The sequence below is a fragment of the Nicotiana sylvestris genome, chromosome 10 (genome assembly GCF_000393655.2).
Source record: "Nicotiana sylvestris chromosome 10, ASM39365v2, whole genome shotgun sequence".
NCBI lineage: Eukaryota > Viridiplantae > Streptophyta > Magnoliopsida > Solanales > Solanaceae > Nicotiana > Nicotiana sylvestris.
In genome coordinates, this window is record NC_091066.1 from 48,808,490 (window position 1) to 48,814,859 (window position 6,370).

The window sequence follows — 6,370 nt, forward strand, 5'->3', positions numbered from 1 at the left end:
CCATAATGGTATTCAGTAAGTTCCAAGCCTAACCTCAGTAGAGTAGTGACGAAGTCAGGTCAGGTCCCCACTGGTATATAATAAATAAGGTAAAAGAATATAGCAAGGTAAGAAGAGGCTGGAAATTGTTGATACCCAATTTTTCCTTGTATATTTTTCATATATACAAAATACTTTCAAAATAACATATGTACGCATATATAAGCATGCCCAAATGTTTTAGTATTTTTCCCAATTTTTAAAAGATTTTTAAGACAAATTTATTGTCCATTTTAGCAGTACAAAATCAATAATTACTCCCAAAATCATCAATTTTGGTGAATAATTTATTTTATTTTCATATTTATACCAAAATATAGTTAATGTAATTTTTATACATTTTTACAAATTTATTTGGTATTTTTAAAGCTAAATTGCATATAATTGCAATTCTAGCCTACTTTAAGATGTAATAGCATTTTTATAATCATAAAATTTGTTCCAGTATTTTTAAATTAATGTTTATGTGTTATTAACTAATATATTGCTTTTAATTTGTTTTCAAAATCATTTTTACTATTTTTTGTAAAATAAAAGGTAAAAAATGGCTATTTAATATATAACCCCAATTTGTTTCAATTATAGCCAAAATTGACAGTCAAATTGACCCAATCTTGACCCCCAATTGGACCGGTCCAATTTCAAATTTAACCCGACCCCTGACCCAACAAATTAACCCACTTGATCCTTATTTCAATCCAGGCCGTTGATCAAACACACGATCACCCCTTACCATTTTTAATCCACCGACCCTACCCTAATCCCCTCATTTCCATCTCTCAGCCGCCTTTGAATACTCTCCTCTCTCAAACTCTTTCGAAGGTTCCCTGGAACCCTAGCCTCTCTCATCCTCTCCGACCATAACCTCACTGGAATCGATGGCTTCTCAGGCCATGGATAGCCTGTACTCACCTCCCTCCACTCTCAAACGTCTGGGGTTTGAAGCTTTTAGGTCTGACCTCAGTGGTGTCTGTTCAGATCCTCTCAAATCCATGGTTTTGAAGCCTCTCTGGCCTTGTCCGGCACATCTAAAGCATTTCGAGCCAAGTTCTAATTCATCCGACTCAAGATTGGACTTTTCTTCCAAGACTTTCTCATTCTAGGGTTTCTCTGAAACCCCAGCTACTCAAGGTTCTCTCTGGTTATTGTTTAAAAATCTATGCTATGTCTATGCTCTACTTGAATTCTTAAATGTTTTCCCTAATTTTCTTTCAAAAATTACTTCTCTTCGATTTAGAGTTTCTGAAAAAGTTTCAAAATATCTTTCTAATTCTTCCTTTTCTTTTCTTTATGTGTATTTGTTTATACTATGTTCGTACGTTTCTTTTCTACCATGCATGTATTTTTCTTCTGCTTTCTTTCTACTATACATGATTCTTCCGTGCTTTATGTTTTATTGTGCTTCTATACCATGCTCACATGTTCATCTCGCTGTGTTTTCCTATATGTTCTTTTGCTATCCTTTTCCAGTATTTTGTGTTCTTCTACTGTACATATCTCCTACTAAGTCCTTAAGTTTTTGTTTGCTTTTACTGAACCTTGTTTGAGTTCTCTCTACACACGTTCCCTCTACTATTTTCCTAAGTTTATACTACCTCTTTTCTCTTTTGAACTTGTTTAGGTCCCAAGCCTTTCTTAAAATGTGTTCTCTATGCTTCAAATCAGTTCTTCATTTTATTTGCCTTGAACCTGCAATTTTATCTATTTGTTTTCACATGAACCCCTAAAAGAAGACCTCTGAGCCTATTTCCGTTATTTGTCTTCTTTTCTCTGTATCTGACTCGAGTTAAAAACCCGAGGGTTTTAGGTTTTTGGCGAGTTTCAATCTTGTATTTGAGACTAAGATTCTATTTTGGAACTCTAGCTCAGACTTGCTTTGAGTCTTTGTACTCAACTCGAACTTCTTTGACTCTGAACCTTTTTATGCTAGGCTTTTCTAATTAGCATGACAACTCTTTCTTGATTCACATGTCTGTGCACTTTATATATGATGAATTCTTCCTTCAAAAAAGGTTTTGCCGATTTGTGATTGATTCAGAATTCCTTTTAATAAGGATCGATTGATTGTTACTGATTTTTCTTTAATTAAACTTTTCTTCACCTTTTCTGGTTGGATTCATTCATACCAAAACTCAATTTCTGATTCTTTTACTGGCTATTGATTGATTGCCTTTCCTTATTTGTACAAACCGTATTGCTATCAAACTCTTTCCTTAAATAACTTCTGTGTATTTACCCTTCTTGTGCTACTTTGGAAAAGATCTTGATCAAACTCTTTCCTTAATTATCCTTTATTCGTTTAAAATCAGAATACCTTAATTGAAGTGAGACCTTATGTGATTGATTTAGAAACTATTTTCTTACCTTTTCTTACATGCTTTCTACACTATAAAGGGCACGACCCTTCTGCACTTTTGAGGACTTCCAATTCAATACTCTTTAATACCTTGAGTTCAACACTTATTGAACACTTTCAAGTTCAATACTCCTACGTTCTCAATTCAACACTCTACTCTCTTCTGAAATCTGCTGGCTGTGTGTTTGCAATCTGGCTTTACTACTACTATTCTCTTCTTATTTCCCTGAAACTGGTATGTTCTAACTTAACTTTCGGCTTCATCCCTATGTGTTTGCTTTACAGTTTCAACAATCTTATCTACTTTGCTATTTATGTCCTGTATTGAATATGCTATTCTCTTTGCATCTGTTATTGTGTGAATTCCCATACCCTTATTCCCTTCTATGTTTTGAGTTAAGGTTCATGCATGGTAGTATCCAAATTGCTGCTCATGTCTGGACTTGATCCTTTAATGGATCCTAACTCCCTAACAATGTGGCTAACATGCTGGTTAGGGGTGTGCCAGTACTCCTAATTGCTGGGTATGACCACTAGCTTGTCTTGGCCTTTCCCAAAATTCCCTCTATGCACTTGCACTCTCTCTTAGATTCTAAGTTCTGCCCCTTCCTATGATCCTTGCTTTGGGACCTTGAGCTCCCTCTAAACTTGGACATTTGAGGGCCCGCCCTTCCACACCGCACTATAATCCAATTATGCAATATATTTGGGTGTAAGCACTACCCGGAGACCACTTGAGACTCTTAGGGAACTCGGACACATCCCAAATAGGAGAAAGGCTTTGGAATTTGATCTTTGGAGTTGGTTTACTTCATGCTTCAGATAGAAGTCTGAATCAGACTCTCCTTGGTTGGTATTTTAGCTTTCTGAAGTAATTTTTACTTTCTTTTCTTCATTCTGGGCTGTAATAATTTGTAATAACTCATGAGGGCTTATAGGGAAAGGGGAGGAGTACTCATGTATGCATAAGGGTAGATAACAAGCTCATTAGGTCTTTATTTCTGCAAATCATGGAAAGTTCTGCATTTCGGCATCTTTGAAATCCTGTTTTAGGTTCTGCACTTCTACATTTTCATATAGAAATCCTGTTTTAGGTTATGCACTTCTACATTTTCATGTAGAAATCCTATCTATAAACTTCTGCACTTTTGTATCTTAGAAATCCTGCCTATAAGTTCTGGATATATATCATATCAATAGCTTTTGCATTTCTACATCTCATATAGAGAACATGACTAAAGGATTCTGCGTTTTGCCTATCATATAGGAAGCATGTCTATAGGGTTTCTGAATACTGCATTTGTATTCATCACTAGGCAAACGATATATAGGCTTAAATAATAAAAGTCAGCGTTCTAGACGCCATGCCTATAAGATTTCTGCATTTTCGTAAAGGTTAAAATCAGTCACACTTAGAAAGCATGCCTATAGGAATAAGCAACTAATCTGAATCCCTTAACTTGCTTATAAGTTTAAATTAGTAATAACATTGCTTAAACGCTTGTAGAATTTATGTTCCTGCTGTTAATAAATCTGCTTCTGAAATTAGTATCTTTCTCTCGTATTTAGATATCATGCCTCTAGGTTTCACCTAAGCAAGCTATAATGTAAATTAGCTAATTGAATCAGACTCTGTTAATTCCAACCAGCAGGCATGTTTGATTTCGGTTTCTTATCTGAAATGTGTAATAGACCAGTCTGCCTCCTTATCGTTTAAGTTTAATTCAGACCATAACCAGTATGTGCAAGACATGCTAAACAATCTGCCTTTAAGTGAGGAGGCTTCTATGCCTTTTAAATTGTTATGTGTTTCCCATATCTGCCTTATGTGTTTTTGTTTGTCGCTTTAGAATTTTTTCCCTTTAAATCATACAAAGCCCAAATCTCCCTTCCCTTTAGGACTAGTATTCCCAAATGCCTCCGGGATTGATAGGATTGGGGAGGGTACTAGCATGCAATAAGTAAACGAAACCATTCCGCGTTTAATACCTCAACGGATTGGGAAAGGGTAGATATGGATATGATGACCGGTGCACTAACACCACGTGTAACCCCTCTTATGAGGAGTGATTACCGTGTATTTCATTGATGTGATCCATATTATTTATAAACCTAGGACCCCCTTCCCTTTACTTGTTTATTTTATTACTTTCAAATTTCAAAACTCCCTTTTTTCTCAAATTTCAGCTTCTTTATTTCATCAAACTTTAACTTATTTGCAATCACAATGTGACAACCCCTCATATTTGAAACCCTTATTTGCTTATTTATTGTTTGTACTCAAGTCACAATTGTAGCATGGCCGGGAACCACACTAGTGGATCTTGAGGAGTACCTAGCACATTCCCCTCGAGATAATTTCTTGCCCTTACCCAAACTCTGGTTTTTCTAAACAATTTCTTCCTAGTGTCCTAATGCACTTAATCATTAGGTGGCGAATCTTCAAATCAAAAAACCCAATTCCCAAAAGGGAAAGAGTTGTCCTCCGAAATGTCATAAATCCGATTTTGCGAGAAAAAGGGGGCACGACAGCATGGTGACTCTGCTGGACATTTCTTTAAGGCTTTTACCATTTCATGCTATTTGTGACTTTATGCTTCCTTGAATGTCTTTAATGCCTTTAAGTATTTATTTTGCTCTCCTACTTCGAAAACAGAATTGGCTCTTCGTTTCTTCTCCTTATTTCTCTTAATGCTTTCTTTTACCGCTTTCCTTTAATACTGTTGTAATTTTGAGCAATTATTATAATTATTACCTTATGAATGTGCAAATACATGACAATTTGTTTAATTATTGTAACTGCATATTCAACATCATATTCCACTCGTGCCAAACAAAATACCATAGCAACTCTTATAATGAGTGGTTGTGCCCTTCCGATATTATTACCCCCTAAATTTGGCAAAGGTGTATTTGCGGTAAAACCAGTCGATTAACGGTGTAGTCGACAGTTTCGTGCCTTTCCCTCTTGAGTTGTCCGCTCAAGGGTACCAGTCTAATACCCCATAGAAACCCTACTCTGTTTAATTGTGCATGCATCACTCTAAAAACCTAGCCGAGTCAGTTATGTTGTCCACATAATGACTCTTTAAGATAGCCTTGTCCAAAGTCTACTAGGTTTCCTTGGAAACCAAACAAACATTACCACGTTCTGTGCATTTATTTGGAGAACTAAATGCTGCTTATGCCAATTATTGATAGTTAAATAGTCGAGTCCGGCGGGGGTAAGGGCCTAACGCTTTTGTTTTGCAAAAATGAGGCACGAAGTCCCCAAATTTGGCATGGTCACCAACATCCACCCGAAATTGCTAAATTGGTTGGAAGACCTTCATTCCAGTGATCAGACCCTCATCCGAAAATACTTGGGAAATTTATCTTCACCTTTGGAAATCCAACCTAACAACAAAATTATTGAAGCTGCCACCCTGTTCTGGGATTGCGATAGGTTTGTGTTTCGCTTCGGGGAGAATGAGATGACACCCCTACTAGAGGAAATAGGAGGACTGACTGGTATACCATGGGAGACTCCGGGTTTGTTAATGCTAGAGAATCGCAAATGTAGAGGTTTTCTCAAGATGATGGTCTAAAGAAGAATCTGAATTTAACTTGCCTGAAGGAGTCGTACATTACCTTTGATTATTTGTACGATAGGTATGGTCACAGCAAATCCTACCGTACCTATCCTGATGAGTTCGCCCTTACGTCATTAGGACATATCCATTGAAGGGTCTTCATCTTTATGTTCTGCTTTTTGGGGATGATAGTATTTCCTATGAAGAAGGCTAGGATCCATACCAGACTAGCCATGGTCACCAAGACCTTAATGGAGGGAATTGGCGGGCATCCATTCAGTATAGTGCCCATGATTATTGCATAGATGTACTGAACCCTAGAAAAGTGTCAACAAGGAGCCCTACACTTCGAGGGCTGCAAAACTTGCTACTCCAACTCCGGCTTATGGAGCATCTTCAAAGG